Raw genomic sequence first — 13,501 nt, 5'->3', positions numbered from 1 at the left:
GAACTCGTCAAGGGACTGTTTCTGTTTCTGTCATGTCTATTTTACATAACTGGGAGGGTGCCATGGGGATCTTGCCGTGGTTTTAAAAAATACTGTTTATCAGAAGTCCCACCACCGGTGTGTCTCTGCCCACGTGAGCACACGTATTCTGTAACGAGTAGTCTCCTCCCCACTGCCCCTCCTGTTTTAACAGTGTTCGAAGCTGGTTTGTTTGAAAAGTGCAGTGAAACCCAGCAGAACAGATATTTGGTGTTTTAAAGGTAAAGGGGGGTAGGGTATCATGCCAGCCTGAAGGTAGAAGCAGTTGACGGTGGCCTCAAGGAGAGTCTCGGCCATGGAGAATGAGACTGGAATTACAGCCTGGAGCTGAAATCCCAACCTGTGCTGCTGCACAACCCCATTGGGGACAGGGGAGTCCAATGGCCCTGTCACAGGGGTACCTAAATCCATACAAAGCCAAGATATTTACATTATGATTCACAACAGTAGCAAAATTACAGTTATCAAGTAGCAATGAAGATAATTTTATGGTTGGGGGTCACCACAGCATGAGGAACTGTAATAAAAAGTCACAGCAATACGAAGGTTGAAAAGCACTGCCCTAGAGATTCTCTGGATCTCAGACCATGCCCTTCTCCAAATCATGCTTCTGAGCTTGTTATCTCCGTGCAGTCTGAGCCACAGTCAGAAAGAACTCCAGTGCCCCATAATTCTCATCCCTCCCCCCCACCCAGGATAGCACAACCATGGCCAACCTGGTCTCTTAAACTATTTTCTTTAATAAGTTTTTTTAAACTTCAGGTAATTAAGATAGTGATCTTAGAAACCTAGAGAGGCCATTACCATAGTCGAATACAAGCAAATCCAATGACAACCACCCCACCTTTGAAGGTCTAGTACTAATCTGGCACGAAACGTGTGTCAGCCAGGAATTGTGAAGGACGACACAAAGGAAGTTGAGGATATGACGCAGGGATACGATGCCGGGCTTAGCTGGGAGAGCCAAGTCTGCTGGCCCCCTGGAGACCTTTAGCATTCAGGAAGCAGGCATAGAGGTGTCTATAGACCTCCGCAAGTGGCTACTGCCACCCAGAGGTCAGCACCAGGCAGCAAATGCTCACAGCTGTGCTCTGAGCTGATCCTGCTGTGTGAACCACATTGGAGTTGGAGGGAGAATTTCTCAGTGTCTTCTTCGCCTTCTGAATCTTTCATGAAAGCATGACAGAATGGGAATTTCATCCAAAGCCCGAGGGGGAGGAAGCTGAGGAAATGTAAACCCCAGACTTCTGGCTTCTGAGATACAAGAAAAGAGAGCGTATGAAGAGAGCACCTTCCAATAAACAAACAAATAAGAACCACTACCCTAGACACAACCTTGAGTTAAACAGGTTTCTTCAAACACTAAAGTTAAAGATGAGACATTTCTCTTAAAGATGGATCTCTTTAATATGCTATATAAGTTTACTAAAAGTACTTTCCAATTTTAAATTAGGACTTCACGGTTAATTTTAAAATGGATTCACAGCACATTGTCACTCCTTTGCTCAACGCTGTCTCAGTGATCCTCGTATAGTCTATATGATATCCCAGCCTCCCCACTGAAGCATCCTCAGCTCCAAGTCTCCCCTCGCTCTGCTGCAGCCACACATGAGGCATCACAGAGCAAGCTCCCGACTCAAGAGCTTCTCACAGATTGCCCCCTCTGCCTGGACATTAGACTCTGAGAATCACCCAGAGCTGAGATGCTAACATTTTTTCAAGTCTTTTTATCTGGCAATTGCTATATTAGTGAAGACTTTCCTCAATGCCTTACACAACATTTTAAACATTTAAAATTATTCTCTGCTCTGTTTTTGACAATTTTGGTGAACTTATTGGTATTTAGTTCTTGTTTGTATTTTGTTTTTGTTGTTTTTTGTTTTATGGTTTTGTTTTGTTTTGAAGTCTTAGCCATCCTGGAGCTCACTTTGTAGACCAGGCTGGCCATTAACTCATAGAGATTTGCCTGCCTCTGTCTCCCAAGGGCTGGGATGAAAGGTGTGTGCCATCACTGCCCAGCTGTAGAACTTACTTCTTAGTACTAACAATATATACCCACTTATCTAGTTTATTATCTAATAGCCCTAAAATATGAGTTACTCTAGGGAAGACACTATTTTCTGTTAACTCTTATAGTCTCAGCACTTAAAACACTCAACACATAAAAATTACTTAAAAACATTTGTTGAATAAGATCATTGATTTGTATTTGTTTTAAGAGACACTCATCATTACATGCATATCAATTATGAGCTCATGTATGTTCATACACAAGTAATGTGCCAGCTTTATCCTGTATGTGGAATCCTGCTACCATCAATTAGACACAGTTAGGTTAATACGCAGTCCACTAGAAATCATCAGTATCTCTGGGAATCCTGATCCTCAATGGATGACCCACACAAGAGAATCGTATGTGTCATGGTGGCAAGAGATAGAAGATGCTGCTTTCTTTTCCTTATGGTTTTCTTTTTAGTTGAGGAGTTTTCGCCTCTTGGGACTGTGTCTTCTGCAAATGTGCTTCTGGGACTACATTTGGATGTGTCGTTTCATGGCTGACACGGGCCTGAGATGTTATCAGCGTTATGAAGGCGTTTGATAAGTTACCCTTCTGAGATCACTCGATGCTGGGCATTTTCACCTTGGGTTGCTGTCTCTGCCTAAATGGATTGGAATCCTTTCTTCTTTCTTTACATATCTCAATACCATCTACCTTTTCTTTCTTTTCAAAGGGTTACAACATTTTCAAGACATTTCTAAAGGTTATTTCATTGGCCACCAGCACCCTGTCCAGTCTTGTGAATGGGAAATTTTCTAAAAACTGTTAATAGATGAACATTTGTTTATAAGACAATGGAGCCAGTAATGATGTCAGGCCATGAATGACTGCAAAGAGAAGAGACTGCGTGGCTTGGAGAAATTCTTAATTGGATCCCTTCGAAGCGTGTTCCAGAATGGCCGATTAAGCTCACTGGCCCAAGGGCTGCCAGGAACACTTCCTGGAATCTCTGAGAGGAAGAAGTGATCGGTGAGTGTTTCTTCTTCCTGGCAGATCTGGTTATCCATTCTTGATAAGCTAGGAGAAATTGAGAATGATCAAATCAAATATCAGTTCAGACCTAGGATGACCCCACGAGAGGAAAAACTGGCTGACTGGCAAAAGCAATGCCAAGGAGTTTCTAGCTCATGAAGCATACTCTGAGAGGGGTGCTTCAGACTCACTGACAACCTCCCCAAGAACTGCTCCTTCTCCGGTGACTCACGTCTGGAGGATGCCTATTAGTAATGAGGGGGACACGACATACTTGGTTTATTCATTGAGAAAAAAAAATGTGTAAAAGTTCCAGGTCTTATCTTCTGTGCTTGGCAATTCCCTCATTAATTACTGCAGCTAGGAGGAATGACATGTTTCTAGTTTGCCTTTACCTAACTGAGGTTCATAGCTGGTTCAACTTGACATGTCTTCCCAAAGTAAGTGGCCTCTACGTGCAAGGTGTAGATTTTGCACCCATTACTAAAACAAGTAAAAGTGGTGAGCACCACGTCAGGGCCACTGGAGGTGAGGTGTGTTTGCTTTTGTCTTTCCCAAAATGCCAAGTGACAAAGCGTGAATTAGGCATAGTTGAGGCATTTGGCCTAACAGAGGACCTTGGAAGAGAGAACAGAAGAGGTACTACCACCCTAGGCCCGAAGGAAAACAGAGAGAGAGGGTGGTCGCTAGGACTCAGGGTACGTAGCATGGAACGTATTGGTGGGAGCAGCGCTGGCACCATGACAGAGAATATGGCAGTGTGCAGAGAGACGTGATGCTGGAGAAGGAGCTGAAAATTCTACAGCAGATCCACAGGCAACAGGAAGTGAATGTCACACTAGACAGGGTTTGAGCACTTGAGACCTCAAAGCCTGCTCCCACAGAGACACACTTCCTCCAGCAAAGCCACACCTACTCTAAAGAGCCACACCCACTCCAACAAGGCCACACCTTCTCTAACTCATCTCCTAATAGTGCCACTCCCTATAGATTTATGGGGACCATATTCTTTCAAAACATCGCATTAATTCATAGGAAATATTGCTTGCCTTTTCCGAAAATTTCCAAAGCCTTTCTCCATGTAAGGAGTTATGAATGGATCCTGCACGGGGGCAGTGATACAGTTCAGACATGTCCAGTCATACAGGACTAGACTCTACATATGTGTTGTATACAATGTTTCATTGTGAAAATTAGTGACAAGTTACTTGTCTGTGTATTGGCTATGCTATGTCCTTAATTATTAATCTAGCATGTGCCCACCCTGCTTATAAGAAGGAATTTAGAGGCTGAGGAAACGGTTCAGTGCCTACGAGCCCATAATGCTTTTGCAAAGGATCCAAGTTTGGTTCCCAGCACCCACACTAGGTAACCAACTCTCAACCACCTCCAACTCCATCTCTACATTGTCTGACATTCTCTTCTGGCCTCTTTCGGCACTGCATTCACATGAATAAAACCACCCAAGGACACATATGTACACATAATTGTTTTTAAAAGCCCTTCAGAGTTTAAAGTTTGCAACTGTAAGCTGTGTTCACTGGCTGGCACATCACACATTTCAAGTTTACAAAGCTTCCCTTGATTGTATCAACAGGCTACTGTGAGTATTTGACTTTTGTTAGTTGACTGGGGCCTGTGGTGGTTCATACAAAAATATGTCCGCTGTAGGTTCACATATTTGAACACATGGTCTCTGGTTAGTGGTGATGTTTGGGGTTGCTATTGGAATTTTTTAATATGTGTCATCTTGCTAGAGGAAGTGGGTCACTGGGATGGGCTTTGGGGGGTTATAAGCCTTCCCTCATACACAGTTTGCTCTTCGCTTCCTGTTGGTCCGTGATAGCTTGGGAGACATGACGGCAGGCAGCAAGAGCGGGAAGCCGAGAGATCACTGTAATTAAAAGATCAAATAAACTCTCATTCTCAAAGGTGTTTCTGGTCATGCTGTTTTATCATCAAAATAACCAGCACTGGTTCCACCTTTAGAGCTCACATGTCCTTAATAATCCCTTCAAAGACTCCGTCAGCAAGTACAGCCATGTCAGGGAGGGCTTCACGTACGAGCCAGGAAGGAGGAGTCATCCAGTCCAAGAAGGAGGGACACAAAGGACATGCAAAGATATCATTGCGTTCCAGGATGAGAGACCATGAGCTCTGTAATAAATAGGCTGATGGCAGTCGGAAGGCGAAGGAGGTGATCGTGGACAGCGCTTCACAGGTAAACTCTGCAACCACTGAGGGACAGATGGATGCTGAGGCATCGGTGTCAAACCTTCCGTGCCCGGGAGTCTGGGGAACAAAGAAAATGATGCTGTGTGAAGGAAAAGATGCGGCTTTGTTCATGCGCAGGTCTGCATTCCTCACAGTACGAACTCCACTCCTCTCTGTTTCTGTTTCTTCCATCTCCTCCAAACTACTGAGTTAGCAGAAAGTCTGACCTTTCTATCTTTCTTAAGACAATCCCAGGAAACAAATGCCCCGTTACCCTGTCCTTGCCCTCTACTGTCCCATCTGTCACTTTCTGCACAGCCACTGCAGTTGTTCTTTTTGGTTGCTTTATCTGCTTACTGGTTCCTCTGGACTTCTTGGTTCATACTCTTCCCTCCAGTATCTGCTGTCCTGTCTTATTCTATCTGTCATTGTCCTTAAGAATGCTTATGTCTGGACTAGCAGGAAAAAGCATTTGCTAGCAAACCTGATGAATTACATTTGCTCTTTGGGATCCGAAAGGTAGAAGTAAAGAGCTGATGCCAACAGTTTGTCAGCTGACCTCCATTTAGATACCCAAAGAAATGCACACACACACATACACACACACACACACACACACTCACACACACATTCACACACACAAACACACACACAAACACATACAGATTCTCTCACACACACATTCACACACACACACACACATATACACACAAACACACAACATTCACACACAGAGTCACACACACATTCACACACACACAAAAACACACTCTCACACACACATTCACACACACACAAACACACTCTCACACACACATTCACACACAAACACACACTCACACACATACAGATTCTCTCACACACACATTCACAACATACACACACATATACACACAAACACACAACATTCACACACACAAACACACACACACACACACAAAACACACACATACACATACACATACACATATATCACATGCACATACACACATACGTCTTAAGAATCCTTAGGTCGAACTTTTTGCTTGAAGATTTACACGTGGGTAATTTTTAAGGCAATCTATTTTGTAGGGAGGGAACATAAGATGTACTGATTTACAAACGATGCGTGCATTGTGCTCTTGGAATAATTTCTCCCAAGGAGTCATTAATTTATGAATAAATTAATACAAATTCGACAATGCAGAATCCACAAGAGTCATTAAATATGAATAGATGGATGCAAATGCAAGAGTGAGGTGATGCTCATAAAATCCTGTGATGAAAAGGACTTGGATACAGTAGGAATAGTTGTTAGGATGCAGATTATGATTTAAAGTGTCTGATTTGAGGCTCTTCTACCAAATCTGAGACATTTACACAAAAGCAACATTTTCCATGCAGCACTTCGGAATCATTCAAAGATCTTGATACACTTCCCCCCTAAGCCAGCATCCCACATTCTCCATCTCCCGAGCTGGGATGAGGTTTAAAACCTGCACTATGGGTGGCATCTACATTGTGGTTCAGACACAACAATACTCGGAAATTGGATACAAAGAAAACTCTGAACCTTGTAGCCAACACCCTGAGGTGAAGGCTGGTCATGCAACTTGTAATCTGGCAACTTTAGCCATATTTTAATTTCTCTTAAGAGCAGCAGACAGTCTGCTGACCTTGCCTGTAGAGTTGATGAAACAGAGCAATATCAGAGGAAATTTGAGAAAGAAGCATCATATTCACGGTGAAATATCTCACGTCCCTCCTCCCCAGTAAACACACCAAAATAAAGCAGACGACAAGACAGAACAGCAACAAAAAGTAACTGTGGGTGAGAGTGCAAACGACTTCTGCTGAGATTTTGAACACCACCGTCCCAGTAGACATAAAGAAAAAAAACCCAACTTGTGTACTATTATTTGTCAGACACTGAAATCAATGCTCACCTATTGTCTGTGTCCTGAACTAGTCGCTGCTGAACCCTACCTGCCCTTGGGGGTTGAACACGAGGACACAGGTCTGCTCTCAGACCTCTCCGAGCAGGTGAGAAAGGCTGCAGCAAGCTCCTTTAATACCCTCCACCCCATTGGTTGCAAGAAAGCATCTCCTCTAAACAGCAGTTCCCGATTGGCTGGCATTGTCTGCATTAGCAATCTTTGATCTCTCAGAAAGTCAATTCAGTCCTCTTGCAGGAGATGCCTTTGTGGCTGTGGCCCTGGGGCATTTATTTAGAGGTAGCCACTGCCCGTCCTCCTACATCCCCCCTCAAATTCATCTCCAACAGCAGCGGCTCACTTGCACTCCTCAAGCAGCTTGTAAATAGAGACTTCTAGTAATATAAGAAATAATTCACCTACTTTTACATGTGAGCCAACCTACTAAACCCGACAAAACATAAACAGAGTATTGATGAATATTGTGTGCTGATTTACAAAAAAAAAAAAAAAAAAAAAGGCATCAAGCAGTCACAAAGAATAAACCACATAATTACAATTAACCCAGTTAAATTTTTCTAGCTCCATATGATGCACAACTATGGCGCTTTGCTCTCTCTTTGTAAGCCCATGTCAATGTGTGTGCACCGGTGTGTGCTTGTGTGTGTGCACACGCACACATGTATGTCCATGCATGCAGAAGCCAGAGGTCAGTGTGGGCAGTCTTCCTTTATTGTTCTCCGCCATATTTTTGAGACAAAGTCTCTCACTGAAGGTGGAGCTTACGGCTTCAGAGACGCTGATTGGTCACTGGGCTCCAGGTATTCTCCTGCCTCTGCATCCCTAGTTGTGGGAGATAGACATATGCTGCCACACCTAGCTTTTAAACGACGCTGAAGATCCAAACTGAGGTCGCCGTGATTGCACAGCACTCGCCGGTGGACAGGCTGTCTCCTCAGGCCTCTTCGACGTGCGGCTCATCGCCTACATCACCTCACAGTTTTGGGGTAAAATCTGTATTTTTCTATTTAATTTCTATTTGCAGCCGGTGAAATGGTGTGAAATGGTAAACAGGTGAACGTATCATCCTAGGCAGCAATATGGTGACACGCGTCCTTGGAGAAGCTTAATTTTAAAAATTAATTCTCCTTACCTGCAGGAGAGTAAAAAGAAAATTAGACGCTTTAGCTATTGATTCTTGTCTCTTCCAGCACTCCTAAGTTATTTCTACTTTGAATAGTTGTATAATTTCAAAATATTTACCAAAATGTATGTTGTAATTTTAAAAAAAATCAAATGATTATAGATTTGCAGGTATGGCAAAGAGCAGCCCTTCATGCTTCCTTCTATACTTCTTCTCTTGGGGTATAATTTCAGAAAAATTAGCAATGTTTAATTTATATTTACCTTTCTTTCTGCAAACAACAGGCTCATATCATTCATTCTTGAGGTTTAGAATCATTTATCGATGTGCTTTGGCCTGCACACATGTTTGTGTGTCACATGCATGCCAGTGGGAGGCCAGGATAGGGCATTAGATATCCCAGAACTCAAGTTACATGCACACAAATGTAGGTGCTGGACCAAACCCAGGTCCTCTGGAAGAACATCCAGTATTTTTACTTACTGAGCCATATCTCCCGCCCCAGATTCTTGATTTTGCAATCTCAGGCATTATCGATTGAGTTCTCATCATAGAAGTTGAACAGTCGATTCTAGTCCCAGGCTCTTTTCTGTCTCTCCCGTGCAGGTATACTTCCTGGGTTTATGATTGGTCTGGTGTGATGAAGGCCCACAGTTTGCTATAACCTCAGCAAGAGATGTTCGTGTGCAATAACACCTCAGCCCGTGTCTTTGTCTCGGAGCTAACAGTTCTCTACTATTTGCTCATTTTAATGAAATGCTGCAGTTCTCGATCAATCCTCATACTTCCACCCACTCATCCATGCTCATCCATATTTGACGTATGGTACCAGGACAATAGTTCTGGTATCACACGAACAACTGTACTACGATATCAATTGATATCACTCCTTGGAAACTATAATTTCGTCAGGTGTATACTCTTTATAGAAGAAGTCTGGAAGGTGGGAAAAGGGCTCAGTAATGAAGCACTGTCACACAAGCATGAGGACATGACTTCAAGTTTCAGAACCGATGTGCAATTAGGCATGGGAATGCTCAACTCTAATCTCTTGCCCTAGCATTGCTAAGGCAAGATGGAAGGTAGAAGCAGGAAAATCCCTAGAAAGTCATGGAAGTGTTGGCTGGCCTCAAGTCAACAGCAGTGAATAAAAGAGAGTTTGTCTCAAACAGTGTAGAAGACAAGAATGGAGAGTCAGCATAGTCCTATGAGCACCACATACACAAGGTGCACCACATACATGTCATATACACACATACATGTCATAAATGTACACATACATGTCAAGCTGCACCACATGCATATCATACACATGCACACACATGTACCATACACGTATGTACATGTCACACACATACATACATGTCACACACAAAACATTCAATAAAATAAAAGGTATCTGTTGATCTGTGTACCGAATGCTCTCTGTGGAGATCTGGGGGCTCTGGCCCAACTGGAGCAGCCAAGGATTTGTGCTCTCCGGAGGCCAGAGAGGAATTGGATCAAGGTGGCCACTGCTCTCTTCTGCAGCTGCTGCTGCTGCTCTGAGGCCAGTATGGTGTTCAGCAGGACAGGATGCTGTGTGGAGCTGGTGGGAGGAGGTGGTGGTGGGGTTGCTCTTCTGAGGCCTCTGCTGCTCTGACAAGGTGAGAGGAGACGTGACAGGGAACCAGCAGCGAGCGCTCTGCTAATGGACCCTGGACAACTTCCTTTCTGGAGAAGACTCTCTTCCCACAGTGTTACATTATAGATGTTCCAAGACGATCTTTGGTGAAACAATCCTCACACACAGCTTTAACTCCGTGTGGACAGTCTTATGTACACTTGGGGGTGGGTTGGAGTCTAAGCAGATGCTTTCTATTGGCTTGGTCTGAGATGTTAGGGATGCCTCATCTGCATGTGGAGGGGCTTTCTATTGGCTTGGTCTGAGATGTTAGGGATGCCTCATCTGCATGTGGAGGGGCTTCAGGGCACTGCCCCTATACTGATTGTCACAGTCCCCTCCATGGAGTGCTGTGGTCATGTGACAGGGACCTGGTTGGGAGCAGGTGAAATACCTACTGTGTTCAAGTTTGAGGATCAGGGTCTTCTGAACACACTCGGTCTTACCAAGTTTCCTGGCACGGTCCACTGCCCCACAGGTATCTAGAACTTTAAATAACGGGAGTAACTCCCACAACCATGAGCCTAGGTTGCTTCTCCATACTCACAGCTTCACTAGACAAGATTTCTCACTCGGTAGATGATCCTGGTGGACATCCTGTTGGCTTAGAAGTCTTTGATGTCGCTGCAGCAAGTAATTCAAGAGTGATACGCATTAGCAGATAATGATGCCCTAGTAAATTGACACCCGTAATTCCTTATGACACACTGGATAACAAAAGCCCAACCATCCCTGGGATTGTAAGAAACATGTTTAAGTCTCAGATGGGGATGCTCATACTTGTGTGTCCCTAGGTGCTCGTGTCTGCATCCTGCTTACCATTCTAAGAGAACCTAGGAGGGGTCAGGCCGGGTTCAGTTCCCAGGGTGTTCAGTCTGCTCTTCCTACCAGATTCATCCTGAGAAAATCAGCAGAAATTTTGTGGGGCGCTGGTTATATTGTTTCTCCTAGTCACTCAGGACAGTGGGCTTCAATATGTTGGTGAGCAATATCTTAAACACGTACAGCAAGTGAGAGAACTATCATACCTGTGTTATGCCAGGCAGCAAGCAGGTCTGGATGAAGAACATCCCTGATATTGAGGGATCCAGAATCAAAGCATTCACACTTCTGGGAACATTGTATATTTATTTCAATTCCCCACAGATCTTGGCCACAGCCTTAGCTTCTCTTGAGAAGGTTCTAGAGAAGATAATTTTCAGGTGGCCAATCTCTAGAACCCTTCTTCAATGGCACCTGGGTTTTCTTCTAATAACTGTTTAATATCCAATGTAGTTAGGTCTAAAAACAAAAGGTTCATAGCCCTGCTTTGCCTGTTTGGACTTTTCTGCTGATTATACCTAGAGTTTCTTCTCTGAATGTCACTTTCTATTGGTATCAAAGTGTCCCACAGTCTTTTGAGGCTACTTAGTTATTACATTAATCCATTTTCATTGCTATGATGAAGTATGTGAGGCTTGGACGTTTATACAGAAAAAAAAAAAGAGTTTATTCAGCCTCACTTCCAGGGCTTAAATGCTAGGTGCTGGTGTTGGCTTCGCTCTGTAAATATCTTGTGGTGAACAGCATCAAAGCAAAGGCAGCTCCCGTGGTCACTTTTTTTAAAACAAGAAACAGCTGCATGATTCAGGGGTCCATGATGCTCTGTTAACAGCTCATCATTCATAATTCCTCCCTTAACAGCTCCTAGGGACAGAACTTTCAATGACTTTAGAACTGTATGTTCCACCCACATCCTCAGGGTCCCCATCTTCCAACATCACTGTACTGACAACCAAGCCTCCAGCACAGAACAAGTAGGGGCTGCTGTCAAAGAGATCAGGGCCCGTGTCTTAAAGACACGATGAGGAGATGGACCTCATTCCGTTGTAGATGTTCCTTTTCCTTTGTAATAGCAGTATAAATAGTTTTCTTTGATATTCTGAAATTTCAACACTATGATGCTGCTCCTTCTGGCTCAGTTTAAGTTTCTGTTGTAAGTGCGTTGGGCGTGTCCACTCGGAGATATCCTCCTCCTTAGCAACCGTGATCTCAGCTCTGTTCTTCAGAGAATGTTTACTGGATGCCGGATTTTGAGAGTAGGATTTTGCCCCCTCTTCTTTCTCCTCTCATTTTTCAAATCTGTTATTCATTCCAGAGGGCTACTTTCTCCTATGTTTTGGTCATTAAGATTTCTTTCAAAAATTATCATCTTCAAGTTGAAATGAGCTTTCTCGCATAGTCCTGTAGCGTCCATTTTATTTACGGCTCTCGCAAATTCTGAAACAACACTCAGGTGTTAGTCCGGGCACCTGAAGTAGCTGTTTCCTCTGAGAACTTTCATTTATTGTTCCTTCTTATTTTTTACCATGGCCATTCTTCTCCTATAGCTGTTGATCCTTGGATCTGCTGGATGTTTCAGAAAGAACAGGAGAGGTTTTCTTCCTGTCACATATAAACCAGACGGTTGTTTATTCATTTATTTCTATTAATCATTTCATTGGTTTACATCTCATATGTTATCCCACTTCCCAGTTACCCCCCCACCAGCCCCCCATCCCACATCTGCCCTCCCCCTCCCCTTTGACTATATGAGAATGCTCCCCCACCCTCATTCACCCACCAACCACTCTAGCATCCCCTAGCTAGGGCATCAAACCTCTCCAGGACCAAGGGCCTCCCCTCCCATTGCTGTCAGACAAGGCCATCCTCTGCTACATATGTATCTGGAGCCATGGACCCCTCCAGGTACACTTCTTGGTTGGTGGTCTAGACTCTGGGAGAACTGGGTGGTCAGGCCAGCCTATGTTGTTCTTCCAATGGGGTTGTGATCCCCCTCTGCTCCCCAACCTTCTGCCAGCTCCCCAACCAGTTTTCCTGAGCTCTGTCTGTTGGTTGGCTTCAAGGATCCACATCTGCATTTAAACCAGACTTTTAAACTGTTTCCTAGACTTGCAAGCACACAGCTGGAAGTTATATGACAAAAGGGGGCTGTTGCTTACTAAGTATCACAAAGGGCGTTCCCACTTGCAAGCACTCAGTTATCAGGAGCTTTATTCTTGGGCACTAATATTTGCAAGAGAAGCCTTTTCCACCAAACCAATTCAAAAACTTCAGGAGACATCACACCATTTGCTTCTCCTCACCCTACTCACTTCAGTCAAAGCTAGGATTGCCAGTCATTCCAGTGCTACTGGGGCAGGATGGGGTAGGAGGGGGGAGGAGGGGCAGGAGGGGCAGAAGTAGAACCTGCCTGGTCTGTGCCTAGTCATATATATTCAACTAAGCCCCTTTGGGCTCTGATCCTCCATGCCATTCTGCTTCGCTGCCTGGCCTTCTTCACTGGTTTCATGAGGAACACACGGAGAGGCACACACACTTTATTTTGTCTTCAAAAATCCATAAAGGATTCTTATTTAGTGAAAGACCCCACTTCTAGTCTTTCTGCACACACACACACACACACACACACACACACACACACACACACACATCCTCTATCTACCTATCATCTGTCT

The sequence above is a fragment of the Rattus rattus genome, chromosome 2, assembly GCF_011064425.1.
Source record: "Rattus rattus isolate New Zealand chromosome 2, Rrattus_CSIRO_v1, whole genome shotgun sequence".
NCBI classification, from domain to species: Eukaryota; Metazoa; Chordata; class Mammalia; order Rodentia; family Muridae; genus Rattus; species Rattus rattus.
Note: the sequence above shows the minus strand (reverse complement) of the source record.